The sequence below is a fragment of the Pseudonaja textilis genome, chromosome 5, assembly GCF_049901715.1.
Source record: "Pseudonaja textilis isolate UNSWEBS1 chromosome 5, rPseTex1.2, whole genome shotgun sequence".
In the NCBI taxonomy this organism is placed as follows: Eukaryota; Metazoa; Chordata; class Lepidosauria; order Squamata; family Elapidae; genus Pseudonaja; species Pseudonaja textilis.
The window spans coordinates 5,002,244-5,018,581 of record NC_141994.1 but is presented as its reverse complement, the minus strand read 5'-3'; the positions used below and the strand labels follow the sequence as shown (position 1 = coordinate 5,018,581).

The 16,338-nt window shown below is 37.4% G+C and overlaps 1 long non-coding RNA gene across 3 annotated transcripts in view; it reads left to right on the top strand.

Moving 5' to 3' along the window:
- LOC148125514 (uncharacterized) overlaps window positions 1–16,338 on the top strand; it is a 130,367-nt gene that overhangs the window by 5,984 nt on the left and 108,045 nt on the right. For all 3 annotated transcript variants that reach the window (XR_015743744.1, XR_015743742.1, XR_015743743.1), the window contains exon 2: window positions 4,920–4,979. This is a non-coding gene — a long non-coding RNA (uncharacterized LOC148125514). The remainder of the gene's footprint in view (window positions 1–4,919; window positions 4,980–16,338) is intronic.

Sequence of the window (16,338 nt, the reverse complement as noted above, 5' to 3'; positions counted from 1 at the left end):
CCCTTTTTTTGGAAAATGAGGACAATATTTACTTTCCTGTCTTCTGAAACCTCCTAGTTTTCCAGGAGTTGTCAGGGATTATAGTTGCCAGTTCTTCTATCCTTACTTTTATTTTAAAATTTTGATTTATTTACTTATTAGAATTGGTTAGCTGCTCAATTCTAATAAATTCTGAGTAATATGAAACTGGAAACTATAAAAACAGATAAACATCAAACCAAGTGAACAGCCCAAACTATAAAAAAATATCTTGCAAAGAACACGGATCAAAGAAAACTGGGTTCCTGACAAACAGTAGCATATCAGCTCCCAGCCGGGAACCAAAGATAGGTTTTCAGAGTTTTCTGGAATCCAGGTACAGAGGCCACCATCCTTATCTTCAGGGGCATGCCATCCCAGAGTGTGGGTGCCACAACGGAGAAGACATGTTTTCTTCGTCTCACAAGATGACAACATTTAATAGAAGGGTAACGGACGACATCCGCTCTCTAGGAACATGCCGAGCACAACATACCAAGAAACAATTGGAGACAAGGATTCCTTCAGATATCCAGGCCCAATGCTATGCATGGCTTTATAAGTAATAACCAGCATCTTGAATTGCATTTGGAAGTTTGAGTGTCAGTCAACAAAACTTATACAGCAACATTGATTAAAAAAAAAGATGTATTGAAAAGCACCCATTACTGCTAATGCTGCTACATGTTAAACCAGCTGTAGCTTCTTTAGCCTTGCGACACCATGTGACACCATCCTTATTGTTTTTATTGAGTTGAATTCAACTTTTTCCACTTCTTATAGGCATCCCTTTTTCTTTTCAGAAAACACTTGTGCATGGGGTGTTCAGAGGTGTATGGGGTGTTCAGGGAGGAGTAGCATTTCTGGTGTAGGGGCATGTTTCCTTTTCGAGAAGCTCGTCCACCTTTGCTCCCCACCTGTCACTCAGCTCTCACCTGTGGCTCCTAGCAGCTGTAGCATGCCCAGAGGCCATACCCCGGGCAACAACTTCAACAGGCTGGCCAAACCAGATTGAGGATAGCCGTCGGATCGTGGACCTTCGGTCAGACAGAGACTTGTATATCGCAAGCATGTGAAGATAGATTCTGGTGGGCTGAACGGATGAAACCTACCAGAATAGGACAACGGTTATGAAGGCCGTCTCCACAAACAATGTGGCACGCTAAGAGCACGGCAAGACACAAAAGATGCCCTGGTCAACCACTGTGCCCAGCCCATCTCCAACTATCTCGACTCTTGTCCTGCCATTGGAGCAAGATGGAATCTGGGAAGAGAGAGCGTGGCTGACTATGCGCACCTCTCCCCCACTTTAATTTAATAAATCAAGTTGTCAGCAAGAGAAAACAGGGATTTTTTTAGACCTCTGATTCTTGGAAAAGTTAGATTTAGTAGATGTTAGAGAAGTTGAAATCTCCCATTGTTATTGTTGTGTCTCTTAGAAAGTTTGATCCTTGGGCACAGAAAACCTTCCTTTTTATATATTTTGCCTGCCAAGACGCTCTATAAATTTCCACAACAATATCACTTTGGTTTCTCCTTCTACTCTTCGTAAATGTTTTCAACTGGGTTTCTTTCTTTCTGTTTCCTAAATTTCTGTGCAGGCATAAGTTTTCTTTCTACGTATTACAATGTTCCCATTCTGTCTATTGAATCTGCTTCTTTTGAATAAATTGTAGCATTCACTGTTTATTTCCCAATCGTGAATGCGATCCCATTAACTTTCACTGATGCCTATGCAATATTTCTTCTTCTATCTTGGGATTTCATTTTTTCCCCCTGTTTTCTATACTCTCTGGGTTTGTATAGAATAATCTGAGGTGTCAATAGTACCCCTTATTGGCTTCACTGTATTAGTTTCCTGTAATATCCTTTCTCTTCCCCTTTGTTCTTGCGTCCCTTCTTTAATCTCTTACCCAATTGGCCCCACTCTTTGATGGTTTTGAATTTTTGCCACTTTTCCTCTTTTTCCACTAGTTTAGCAGCCTCCTGGTTAGAATGGCAATATTCCTGTCAAGCATGTGTTCTCCAGTCTTAATGAAAAGCCCCCTGTCTTTTGTCTGGAATCCCTTATGTGGGCAACATAGTTCATGGTTGAATGCTCTTCTTACAGCACTATACACAAAACTGGTTGTTTGCTTCCAGAAACCTGTTCTTTTTGTTCTTTCCATGACCTGCAACTGGGTGGATTGACAAAAACTGTACTTGGATTTCCAAGACCCAGACTCTTAGAGATGCGTTCAAATTTTATTCCAAATAATTCATCAAGTGAATTATTGGGGAGGGATAATTATTGATGCATTCAAGGACACCTAGAAGAAAACACACCTCCCATGCCATCACACTAGGTTTACATACTGTACTTCAGTTCTTCTTAGCAGTGAATCATCTGCCATCATAAAATGAACATTTCATGGGATCACATTCTTCTTTCTAAATGTGGTTCTTGAGTTTCTTCAGCTCAGGGTGCTCCAAGTGTTTATTATCCTATACTCTAGAGCTGGAGTTGATTTGCTTAGGTGGGCAATAGATTGTAGAGTGAGCTGAACTTTATCGGTTCTCATTCTTTCACTTCTCTGGATGTAATAGTAATAGCACTTATTACTGCATGCTGAGTTGGCTTGACATCACTCTCTTAGTGGTGTCAGCATATTACCCCCAACAATCTGACCTTGGAAGGATAGAAGGCTGAGTCAACCTTCAACGGATCAGGATCAAACTCCTGGCTGTGGGCAGAATTAGCCTGCAATATTGCATTCCAACCACTGAGCCACCATGGCTCATCTGTAGAAAAGTATTTGAGAATGACCTTGCAGGCAGGGGAAAGAGCCATAGTCATGGCAATGGTCAATAGCTTGTAGAATTTATGAGGAAATGGCCAATGCTTCATAAGGGGCTACTCCCTAGTTTCTTGGGCTGCAAAAGGACATGGGAGAGAAAGATACTCTAAGCCCTGCAAGACTGATGTTAGCCTTGCAAGGTAGTCAGACAAGAAATACATCAAGATGAAACCATTCTACTTTATTGTAAGGTTTCATTAACAGAACTTTGCAAATCTCAAAGTGCATTTTCCCCAATCACCTTTATCACTCTTATGAGACATTTGCCATGCCCATGTTCTTTCTGTGGGCTAAGCTGCCTCTTTTCTGGCCATTGCCCTGCCTGTGTTCCTTCTCCCTGTCTCCCAAGGTCACTCTCACATATTACATGGCTTACATGCTTTCACACTTGTCTTCCTCTTTGTATTCTCTGACATTCACATTTCCTCCCTGAAGAGATCATCATAAAGAACATATCTTGCCTAGAATCTTTCTATCTTTCCTAGATATTCCCATAGTCTTTCCCTTTAAGTCTTTTCTATGTTTCTCAAGTAATGGCACAAAGTTGTGCTTCCAGTACATTATGTTTGGACAGAAAGACAAACAACGGACTCCGCTTGTGGATTGCTATGCAGCTTCTTTTGCATTCTGTAGTGCTTGAAGTTGATTGGCATCTCTCAAATCCACTTCATCTGTCAAATCTGCATGCAGAAGTACCACCACTTCCTCAGCATACTGTCTGGGCACCTATCTTCATTCTATGTACCTTGAAACTGTCTTATCTAAGACAAGATGCAAACAGTACTCCAAACATACATACTGGGCAATCAACAGCACATCCTAGCAGGATAAATATTTATTACTTGCTATAGAGACTGTTGAAACTGCATACTCAAATGTAGTGTCTGGGTTAACATAACTGGGCAAATGTCTGTAGAGATTCTCAGTCACCCAGGTCACGCTTGTCCCAAAGATGCTTTCTCATCTTTGGACTTTCTTGTTTCTTCATTGAAGACATTTCACTTCTCATCCAAGAAGTTTCTTTAAATCTGACCAGGATAGTGGAGAATGAAAAGATTTATATTCCTTGCAAACAGCTGGTCATTTGCATCCTTTTAGAGGGTCATTGAAGCACTTAGAGTACTTGAACCTCTAACTGCTTCAACAATCTTCTAAAAGTCTTCAAAGGAAAAAGAAGAAAGTCCAGTTGCCTCCTGAAAAAGCACCTTTGGGATAACTGAGCAAACCATTATTTACTTCTCATGGTTCATTGAATTCTGTAACTGATTAGTTCACATTTTATTACTATATAAGCCATGGCTTACAAATTACAAAGTTGGAATCACAACTATACTAAAGCAAAACTAAACTAGTTTTTTTAACCTTAGTATAATGTATTAACCCAACCAAATAGGAAATCTAGGTAAATCTTATGGTTCAGATTGCAGTCCTGTAGTTGCAGTCTTGTTCCATGCTTTTCTCTAGTTCACTAGATCAGTGGTCCCCAACCACTGGGCCCCAGACTGGTACCGGTCCGTGGATCATTTTATACCGGGCCGCCTATTTTGCTTGGGCGCCGCCATCTTGTTTCGACGGCGCTTGAGAAAGTGCTTCCGGGTGAGCTTGTCGGTCGTCGGTTGGAAAGTGGCGTTTGGGTGCTGAAGGAATCCTCGCACCTTAGTTTCATCGAGGGGTGTGTGGCTTCGAACGAAGAGGCATCCCGATGGCGGTGGAGTCTCGCGTTACTCAGGAGGAGATTAAGAAAGAGCCTGAAAAGCCCATCGACCACGAGAAGTACAAAGGAGGAGTTGAAGGTGGCGGGGAGAAGCGGGGGATGGCTGGCTGGCCAGTCGCTTGGCTCGCCTTGCCTTGGTCGTGCGTGCTGATGCTGGTACCGGTCCGTGGATCATTTTGTACCAGGCCATGGTACAAAAAAGGTTGGGGGCCACTGCACTAGATATATTTTTTTTTAAAAAAGTGAGTGGTGGGGGGGAGGCAGAGAAATAACTGCTGTTCTAACAGAAAACCTCACCTTTCTTCCGTTCTATATTATAGTAGTAATTTCTAATGCTACTCCCATTTCAGATCTGAAGGTGATGTCCCTAAATGTGACTGGCCCAAAGTTACACAATAAGTTCCCATTCAGTGAGTTTGAATATCTTTGCTTTTACTAATTCAAATCCAACATTATCCTCTATAGTATACTAAACAGGCACGAAATGATTTTTAGCCATTGATCACGCATGGCCTGGCAACCATTTTGTGAGGATGCCCTTGGTATGCTCTCAAAATAATATCTTACAATTTGCATTTTGTGATGTAAACACGTCAAAAGATATTTGACAACCTCAAAAAGGGAAAGTTATTTATTTGTTACTTCTGCTCCTATTGCAGTTCATTGTGGTAATAACACTTTGTTATTAATATTTATGCTTTCAATACAAGACCGAGCTGGTATACAAGCAAATGAGTCACCAACCCAATCACACACACCCTTTTTTCCTGTATACAGCACCTTCTTTATTCTATTATGCACAGCAATTCTGATGAGGAATGGTTTATTTTCCTCATATTGTCGGTATCAAGAAAGATAATGTTTCTTGCTGTACAGAGATGGGTTTTGGCACCATATCCAAAGAAGGAAACAAAAGTTGCACTCTATTTTATTCTGAATAAAAATATCATTATACAAGAAATAAACTTTACCACCATTATGTGAAAGTCTGACTATTAACTGTGAGATCTTAATGAGATCTAGCCTTTCTATATTATTTTAAGGGACTGGCAATTTTTTTAGAGGACAATTGCCCTAATTATCCTCTAAATTAACTTAATATTTTAGAAAGGAGAAAGATAGCACAAATAGGTGAGCTAGACTTTTTAAAAAAAAATTCCTGAAAATTTGTATATTTTTGTTTATAAGATTATATTGAGTTTAAGGTTGATACTATTGCTTCTGCTTCCAAGTAATGGAAAACACACAACTAGACAGTGTTTTGGGGTTGTGTGCAAAAAGGAAAGCATTTGTGGTTGTGAGCAGCTCTGTAGCTAAATGTTGCCTTCAAGAGTGTGTGATGAAGGAAGCAATCAAACATGTGATCCCTGTATACCTACACCTGCAGACTAAAATAGCATCGACTTGCTATGAGACATTAATGTTCCTATCTAGCCAAGTTAAAGCTATCATTCAAAGCATACTTAGATTGTAAGCCTGTACTCACTTATAAAATTGTATAATCCACCCATTGCACTGGAACCTACAATCCTATAAATAATTGCATTGTTACAAGGCAGTAAATGCCTCTGTACTCAGTAGGAGTATCCATAAAATTGTGTTCAAGTCCTGTTTTTTAACTAAAAATTGCACATAAGCAGTCCTGCAAATCAGAACACTTTTTCAAAATGAATCCACAACAAAACTGACCTTGCTAGATATCATTAATGTTTTGCAATATGTTTATCTTTTCCTGTTATCTACTATTCCATAGATAGCTAACCTACTTGGAAGATAAGTCCCCAACTGAGTAGAAGAATGGATAACTCAAGAATTAAAATTAACATAATTTGTTTGAATTGGCATGTCCAATAAGAAATACATGTTCTATTAATTATTTCAACAATTACTAAACCTAAAAACATTTTAAAAAGAGAAAAAGAATGAACACAGTAAAACAATATATATACTTGTAGCATGAACAGTCTCTGATCCCACCAGCATAGTTAATGAAAATATAGTTATGACATTTAAAGTTTGTTTTAGGTAATTTAGTGCTGTTTTGCAAGCACAAAATGACACTCAATATTTTGATAAAATAGAGAAAACAGGAACATGGAACAGATGTTTAAGCAAAACCTGACAATAGCGAGCTATGTGAATTTAAAATGTTTAGATAAAGTGAAAAGTGCTCAGCTATCTCCTGAAGATAAAGTTTATATGTCAATTCATTTTCAATTTTTTTTAAAATAACCTACTCATCCTCTTTATTGAAGTGAACTGTGAAATCTCTGAGATGGGGGAAAGTAAATTCCATGTCTATGTTATTTTGCCTGCATTAGTACTAGGAGAAAAAATTCTGCTCCATTTTTTCCTCTGCTGGTTCTAATTACATTTTCTGAATGAGATTTTTTTTTTCTAGAAGAGAAAGGTTCAGGAAAAAAAAATATATAGGTAGAATATGAAGTTCCTGTACTTACTTTATTACAAAAACAGCCAAGAGTGGATGTGAACTTTTCTGTCTTTGACTCAGTGAAAGATTGTAAACCATTCTAAGTGGTGACCCTATATCAACATAGAATCACCACTCTTCTATCTAGACCAGGGGTGTGAAACTTGTGACGACACATTGTCATCATGTGATGTATCACAACTCTTTCCTCCTTTGCTAAACCGGGGTTGGACATGGCCAATGCATGACGCATCCGGCCCGTGGACCACGAGTTTCACACCTCTGATTTAGACAAACTGTTTCACTGATTAATATTGTTGCCATGAAGAATTTTTTTTCCTAATATGGAGCCTAAATCTTTCTTTAAGTTCTTCTTTCCAATTTCACCAAACAATGAGTTTATTTTCTCTTACATGTGATACTGTAGACTTCTATCATATCTTCCCCCCTTGAAAGCTAGACATGCCAACTCTTTTAATTTGTTCCTCATGGCTCTTAATATACAGACCCATTACTATTCTGATAGTTCTCCTATAAAACAACTCCAAGTTCTCCATGTCAGTTCTAAGGTATAATGTCCAGAACTGGGTATGGTATTCTAAGTGCCGTTTAATCAGTGGAGAGTCACAATGGAATGATTAACTCCACGGATGTATTCCAAAGGTACTTTTCAAACTGGATTTTCATAGTTTTTTTTTAAAAAAAACATTTTGCTTCTCGTTCAAGAAGCTTCTTCAGCTCTGACTGAATAGTGGGGATTTATGTTATTTGAAGTCACCTGGTCATAAGCACTCTGAAGGTTGATTCTCAAGAGAATTAATAACCAATCTTCAGAATGCTAATGACCAAATGACTGCAAAGAACATAAACCCTTCCCTTCCCACCATTCAGTCAGAGCGGAAAAATCTTCTAGGATGAGAAACAAAACATTTTCAAGAAAAAAGAAAAAGAAAGTCCAGTTGCTTTTTGAAAAGTACCTTTGGAATAACCACGACCTGGATGATTGAGAATCAACATAGATATACAGTAACTCCTTGGATATATTTCTTCTATTAATGCATTCCAAGATTACATTGATCTTTCTGGTTGCTACATCATACTGGTTGCTCATGTTTAGATGGCGGTCACTAGTACTCCAAAAAACCTACTACAATGCATATACCACAACTTTCCATTTGTGTATGTATAGACTTGATTTTTTTTTTCACTCAAGTGTAGGATCTTAACATATGTCATAAGTTAACCTCATCCTATTGGATTTGGGACAGTGTTTAAGCTTCTTGAGCTCATTCTGATTTTGTGATTTTGTCTTCTACAAGAATATCAAACCCATCTAGGCTGTCTTCTGCAAATTTGGGGAGTGTACCTTTAGATCATTTATAAAGCATCTGAATATGAATGGGCTGAGGAGGGAACTCTGGGTGGCCCAACTCTATATTTTCCTCTAGGACAATGCAGTGCCAATTGTCTATGGAGATCCTCAGTCATCCAGGCCATGGTTGTCCCAAAGGTGCTTTTTTCAAGAGGCAGTTGGACTTTCTGGTTTTTCCTTGAAGACGTTCAGGGCAATGAAATGACAGTTGCAAATTTCTCACCTTGCAGTACTATCTAGCTCCTTATTTATCTACCGTGCCTGCAAATATATCATCTTGTAAAAAGCTTTACCAAAATGAAGATAATATATATTATAATATATACAATATAGCTTGTCTTGGTCTTCTTCTACAACTATCATAAAAAGAAAAAAAAAGGGATAGCTTGGTTAAATATTCATAGACCCTGTACTTGCCTATCTATTTTAGTACCTGTTTCAGGATGGTTGTTAAATTAATAGATTTCTGGGGGTTTGGTTTTCTTTCTCTCTCCTTCTCCCTCTGAACATTGGGCCATGTTTGTTTTTCTCCAATGTTCTGGCACTTGTCCAGTTCTCCAGGAGTTTTCAAATATTACCATCAGTGATTCTGAAATCACTTTGGCCTGAATTTCTATGCCCTGGAATTTATTTAGTCCTGAAGACCTAAATTTATTTAATGTAGCAAGCATAAGCTCTAGTTATGCCACTATCGTTCCTGAATTGTATTTCTCCTTTTCCTCAAACCAACATCTTTCTTCACTCTTTGGTTTTAATTTCAGACATAGTCTCACTCTTATCTACTTTAAATTTCTCATAACCCTCATCTCATCTGAGACTTCACCTTCCTGACTCAATTTTTACAAGCTCTAAATATATTTGTTTGTACACCTCCTTATTTATTAACTCCTGCTTCCATTTTCTATACATTTCCTTTTTATTCCTCATCTTCTCAGGGAGTTTGTCTTTTATCCATACGGGGTTCATTTTGCTAGTGATCTCAGTATTGATTCATAAGATAATTTGTACCCTGCTTTCAATAGTCCTTTTACATCTTTGGCAATTATCCTTTAGAATTTCAATGTAGTCTGCCCATCTTTTCCTTGAATTCTTTAAACTCTCTAAATTCAGGGAAACCCTTCTTTTTATATCTTTCCCTAATTGTTTTGAAACTAATATGATGTGATCACTTATTATCAAGATCTCTTCTGTCCATCAGCTAATCCCCCTCTGTAAATCTTGATTAATTGAGAATAACTAAGTCCTATTTTGTTGCCTCAACTTTTTTAAAAAATAAAACGGCTACCAAAACACATGAGAAATCCATGTGGCTTCCCACTGTTAGCTGACTTCCTTTTGCAACTGCTAGAGGAATAAACGAAGTCTTCATTACCACTTTTGGGAGGTTGGAGAGCTGATTTTTGAAATGTCCAAATATCTTTCCCGGAAAGGTATCTTCTGATAAATTCTCACAATTATAACTTATTTCTTTTAATCTTACCCAATGTTTTCCCCATAGTACCTCCCCCCGCCACACACACACATTTTCTCTGTCAAATCGGTAATCAGCGAGATTTCATCTTTAAAAAGACGTATGAGTAAATAACTCTGATTTATTCCATGCAGTCTATATTTAGCCAGAGTCATGGAGATCTGCAATAATTTGCAAGATTTTTTTCTTCTTCTGATGGAGGGAACATCTTTTCAGAGCACTGTGATATTATATTGATGGTTCGGCAGGGACAGGCTTCGTCAGTAACACAGCTGCCCTTGATTATTTCTAGTTATGCAATAATGGGGAATCTACAACACCTAAGCATGTATCGCCCTCTTTTCCTACACTCTACTTTGTTTGAGACAACTGAGGATGGTGGGTAGTTTTGGTTAGTTTGAGGCAGGAAATTACACAGCTGCACATTAAGAGTGTAAACCCAATAATAGGAATCACATATTTTAAAAAGAACGACGGGCCCGATCAAAACTCTTTACTCTTCAGGGTAACTGTTCTGTATTAACATACTCCAAAAGGTAAAATCTGATTGGTCCACACGAACTGCGTTCTGATTGGCCCACTCAACAACTGTGATTGGCTTACTTAGAATCGACCGCGATTGGCCGAGCCGATCGCGGGAGATTCAAAGTACTGTCATTGGCCGACGAGCCGCGTGCAATTCCTATATGAAGGGCTGCCGCGGCTCCAAGATCTTGTACAGGTCTATACAATGAAATAAAGAGCTTGAAGTACACTGGTCTCGCGTCTCTGATTGGAACCGATCTACGCGATCTAACAGTAACAAACACAAAAGACCTAACCCTCTCTACTTGCCTTATCAATCTATATACTGGGGCTTTATCAAAAGATGCCACAGCCCTGCACTAGGGCATGGTGCTAAGAAAGTGCCACTTGATTAACTTCTACATCAATTATTCACTTTTTAAACTCTTTCCCCAGGTTTTCCAATAGCACCAATAAGGTGCTGAAATTCATATTTGACTACCCTGAATAATAATCATGACAGAAAGGAGGACCAAAAAGAAAGTAATCAAAGACTGGTGGGAGTGGCGGGAGATGATTTTGGAGTCACCACACCTGATTTTTTTAGTAAGTTCAGATCGAGTCAGTTTATTCTAGATGTTCTCTGTTTGCATACTTTCACATCGTTTTGGTTTTCCCCACCCCATTTCCCCAAGCGAGTCTCCTCGCAAGGAAAGGTTGATGCTCACAATTTTATCACTAAACCGCAGATGGATTAACAGGCATGAGGTAACTCTGGCCTTGCTACTTGTCTTACTTACCCTTCAGGACAACAGCAGATGCTTGAAATGGCTGAAGCTTGGTGAAAGTCCACATATTTCTTTGCTCACAATTGTTTTGTGACTAGCCCAGACTAGAATTAGAGGGTGGAGATGTGCTTTGGACGGAACATGCTGATTATGTTTGTGCTTTTCTTAATATTTGATCCCTCTATTATCCCCACTCCTTTATGTCTCAGTCCTATGAAGAAACAGGAAAAGGATTTGTTTGATTTGAGCTGCAGGCAGCGTAGAAAACACACCTGTGACTGTCACTCTGTTTGTTCTGTCCGAGTTCAAAAAAGAACATAAGGTTATCTAATCAGACCTTTAGACTTTCAAAGTTTATTTCTTTTAAATCATTGCCCTACAGCAACATATATTAGCTAAGGCTGAATTCCTAAACAGACCTGCTTGAAAGTCAGTTTTATGTAAATAGTATTAGGATAATAATAAGGATTATACTAGTAATATTAGGATAATAATAAGGATTATACTCAACAAATGTTTTTAGGATCAGGAGCGGTAAAGTTACTATACCCATTTTAAGAAGAGTTCTGAAATTTTGTGGGGCTATGACTGAACAAAAAGGAGATATACACTTTCTGGAAATATATTTGGGTTTTTTGCATTAAATAATTCTGTTTGCTGGGTAAAACAAAGCCAAGGATCTGGGCAATCATTTTGGTTTCACAATAACAAACCTGTATCTAGAATGGATTCCAGGCTTCTGAGATCTTTTCAGGCTACCGTTGACTATTCAACTTGCCTACTCCACTCTTCTTTTTCTCCTTTTTCTCCTACCAATGATCCATTGATCCCTAGTATTATGAACCTGGCAACATAGGCTGAAATTAAAAATCTAATCCCTTGCTCAACCCCTTCCTCTCTCTGCTGCTGCTGCAAACAGCTAAACCGACTGGCTCTTTTGAAATGAAAGTGCAGAAACCTTAACAGGTTGGAAATAAACTGAATTATCTAATCAGAGAACCATTTGAAAAATGTAGTGAATTGCTTTGCTGATCCAGAGGCACTACTAAGTAGCAAGAATAAAAAGACATTCTTGCTTCTACTACAATATTTGGAGGCCTAGTTCTTCAATATTTTTCCCTCTATCAGGAAAAAAACTGTGTATATTTATATCAAAGTAACTACTGTATATTTCTTTGCCAACTATCTTGAATGCAAGATTGTGTATCCTGATTCTTAAGCCAAAGATTACTTAATTAGCAATCCCTTGAGGATCCTTAGGACAACTCAAAGAAAAGCATTTAGAAAAGTAGTTCAGCCAGCAATACCTTGTTTATATCTCTGTTTATATTGCTTGGCAGTACAAAAAGGTTGACTTATGAATAGCTAGCTGGTTATTCTGTTCCAAGTTCAGGTTACAATATCCCAATAGGCCTCTTATGAGTTGAGCTGAGTTCATAGAAGCATCCTGAGTCAGTACACTGCAAGTGGTTGGAGGGAAAGGGCATCAATATTTCACATAATGACCAAAATTTGTCACAACTGATTAACACACACACACACTCTCTCTCTCTGTATTGTATTCAGCTTTGTTCGGGTATTTTCCCACGTCATTATAGTTGTGCTTTTAAAGTTGTAGCGGCGTTTCAAAGCTGAATACCATACATATAAATACCTGCAGAAACTTAAGAAAACAAAACACACAAATAGTTCTGTGTAGATAAGAAGTTTATATCACCAACACTTTGTCAAATGATGATGCCTAGTGTCTAGGCAAGTATGTAGTGTCTGATCTCTTCTGCTCTCTTAGGCAAAATTACCATGAAGAGAAGTTGCCAGTAATTGACATGTCCTCAGCAGTCAAAAACAGACCAAGCCCCTGCCATGTTGTCAACATAATCTCTATCAAAGCACCGCATGCCTTATGCATTATACTGTATAAAGCCTGCATTGGATGACATGTTTCAGTTTTCCCTTCATATCTCCCAAACTCAAATATGTATATTTGTGAAGCCACTTGGCTTCTGTGTAAGACCAGAAAAAGTACCACTGACTCATATGTCAGTGGAATGGAAAGCTCTATCCACTTCATATCTGATTATTGTATATCTTCACTTTCAACCTGTGCTTGTTTTCTTCCATCTGCTTTTTATATTTATATGAGAAGTATACAATATGAGATCATAAGCCACTAGCCAGAAAATGACACTATTATGTTGGTACTATTTTTATTTATATCAGAGTTAAAGATATACAGATGGCATTAATTCCTCAAAAAATATATATACTATTGATAAACCAGTTTTCTTTTTGCTCCTTACCTGGCCATGTTCTTAGATGTTCATGAAGGCCTATTTTGTCCTATCATTAACAGAATATTAACAGACTATTCATGACCCTCTTCAAAAATCTTTTATTGGTACTCTATTGATAGTTTGGCATCACACTAAGAATCACCTGTTTTGAGGAGCTAAACATCATGAAATGAAGTAGGATTTATGGAATCACATATTTTCCCCTGATCTTTTTGATTGGTTTCAATGTTTTTCATAATATTTTAGTCCTGTACTCTTAAATATACATCTCTGGGATTTATGCAGAAGAGTGAGATGTGGAAAACAGCGAGTGACGAATGAATGCAATGTCACTTGATGAATGATCAGGAATTGAACAAAAGAGGTTAACAGTTCACCCATGGTCCATTTAACATAACAATTGAGACCAAATAGCGTTCTCTGACAGAGATAAAGGAGTTTGACTTTGGACTCAGGCAGAATCAAAATGTTTTATGCTTTTATTGAGGATTGGTCAATTAAAGCATCATTGAGGTCCAGTTCCTTTTTTAGGAACTGATGAAATACTTATGATTAAGCTGCATGGTGTACAAAACTCCCACTAAGCTTTCTTTTAAATCTATAAAGGAAAAGAGAAGAAAAAATTGTCAAAGGCTCTCAGGCATCCAAAGAAAGCCAAAGCTGTAGTTCTATGGATTCTTATCTAATAATTGCTATGGAATTTAGGCAGATAAAATTCTAAATAAGCACACAACAGGAAACTATTTTGTATATGTTGTTAGAGAATCTATTAGTCCTCCCCTTCTTTTGGTATTTTAATTATTTTTTTCATTTTGATACTTTTAATGATTTTCTAATTTGATATTCAAAATATAATAGAAATTTAGACTAAGCATTGGTCTAAAACAATATATGTCCCAACAGGTGGAAGTACCTGGCGGACCTTATTCGGGTTCAGCTGTTAAGTAGTGTTGGCTTGTATGGTACATAAATGACAATCGGTTACAAGCAAATGCCAGGGCTCTAGGCTAGTTTGGGAAGCTGCAAAAGCAACTGGGAAAAAGATAATACCAATACCTTCTGTATTACTACCAAGCAAACTTACAAGAATATGCCCATCAAGTCACCAGAAACTGAGCTGAAGTTGAGACAAATGTGAATTTAGAAAAAGGAAACCTACCACATCCACACTTCTCTTTAGTTTAACCTTTACCAAGAAATATGTTTTCTCTGGATATAGCCTTTAAAAAAGCTAAACTGATCTCCATTCATTCCAAGATTTTTTTAAAAAAAATCATTCTAAAACAATATACACCCCCAAACTATTTTTAAGAACCCCACGTACTTGGATATCATGACAATAAAACTGAGCACAAGTCATTAAGCATAGATCAATATTTGGTGGCAAACAAAATAAATGATTTTGTAAGCTCTGAATCACCCATCACCTTTTGCTCTCTTCCGTCAGCTGCTGAAAAACATACCAGATAATTTGCAGCTATGAAATGAGAGGTGATGTATTCAGATATTTTTATTCATTAAATTAAATTTTAAAAAAACTATAAAAACATAAAAAACATATGAAAACCAAGCACATTAAATAAATACAGTATATAGCTGAAAAGGTTTCATAAGTCATATTACCCAATTCTCCATTTTCAAACCAAATAAAATATGATAGCTAATGCTCATATGGATTGTGGGTATCTGATAATATGAATAAAGATGCAAACATAAAATGTTGATGTATGGTGCTGATCACTTATCAAAGAGTTTAGGGTGCTTTTGATTGCTAACTTTATTAACTACACACATTAAAAGGTTCCTAGTGAGACTATGTTGTGAATAAACATATGTAAGATTGTACAAAAGGTGTTTTTTTTCCTTATGAGTTTTAATTACACTAACTTCAGCAATGAACTGTGGACACTGAATTTTAAATATCACTTTGGTGAGGCTTTCTGGCTATTTGCCGGGCTAGGATAACTTGATGCGTGTGACATTTAGCTCACACCATTAGCTACCAGAAGACTGCTGCTACATAGATCAGATATTTATTGTGTGAAATAGCTGCTAGATTAGAAATAGTCTTGCAAACAGTTTAACGTTTCTATTTTGTATGTGTATGCAGGCAAGATGTATAAAGCATGCAACAAGGAGTAGAAATATTCATTGGAATTTAGTAAAGGTAATCCTCAACTTATGCTTAGTCACTTAGTTACACTTTGATATTACAATGATGTCCAAAAAGGGACTCACAACCCAGATCTGAAGTTCTGATGGTCATGTTCTGGATTGTGACCACAATTCAGGCTCTTAGCAACATGGCCAGGTTTACACCCATTTGCAGTATCCCATGGTCACATGAGTATATTTTATTTTATTTTATTTCTGAAAACCAGCACTTGTGGCTTTCGACAAAACTGCACGATTAGTGAACTCTGACATTTGCTTAATGATTGTTGTGTTCACTTTACAACTGCTTCATCTGTTTAACAATCCATGTGAAAAAAAAATGTAAAAATTGAGTTGGTCACATGACTGACTCATTTTACGGCCATTAGAACTTAAAACAACAATGGGCATGCTTCATTATGGTCGTAATTTGAGGACTATATGTACTGACACAAATGAAGCCAAATATGGTCAGGATATGAAATTTGTATATGGGATTTGTCAGGATATGAAATTTGTGATACATTCACAAAAGAAAGCTTATGATGATATTATTGCAACTGTTTTCTTAGACATAACAACACACCTAGGTTTAAATAACCATTCTGCATAAACATTTACATATTAAATTAACTCCATTCAATGTTCAACTGAGCTGAACACCGTTCTTTATATATTTATTAAATTTATTTGCTGCCCATCTTGTTTACTGTTCCCAAACAGACGACAAGGATTATTTTAATACACGGCGATGA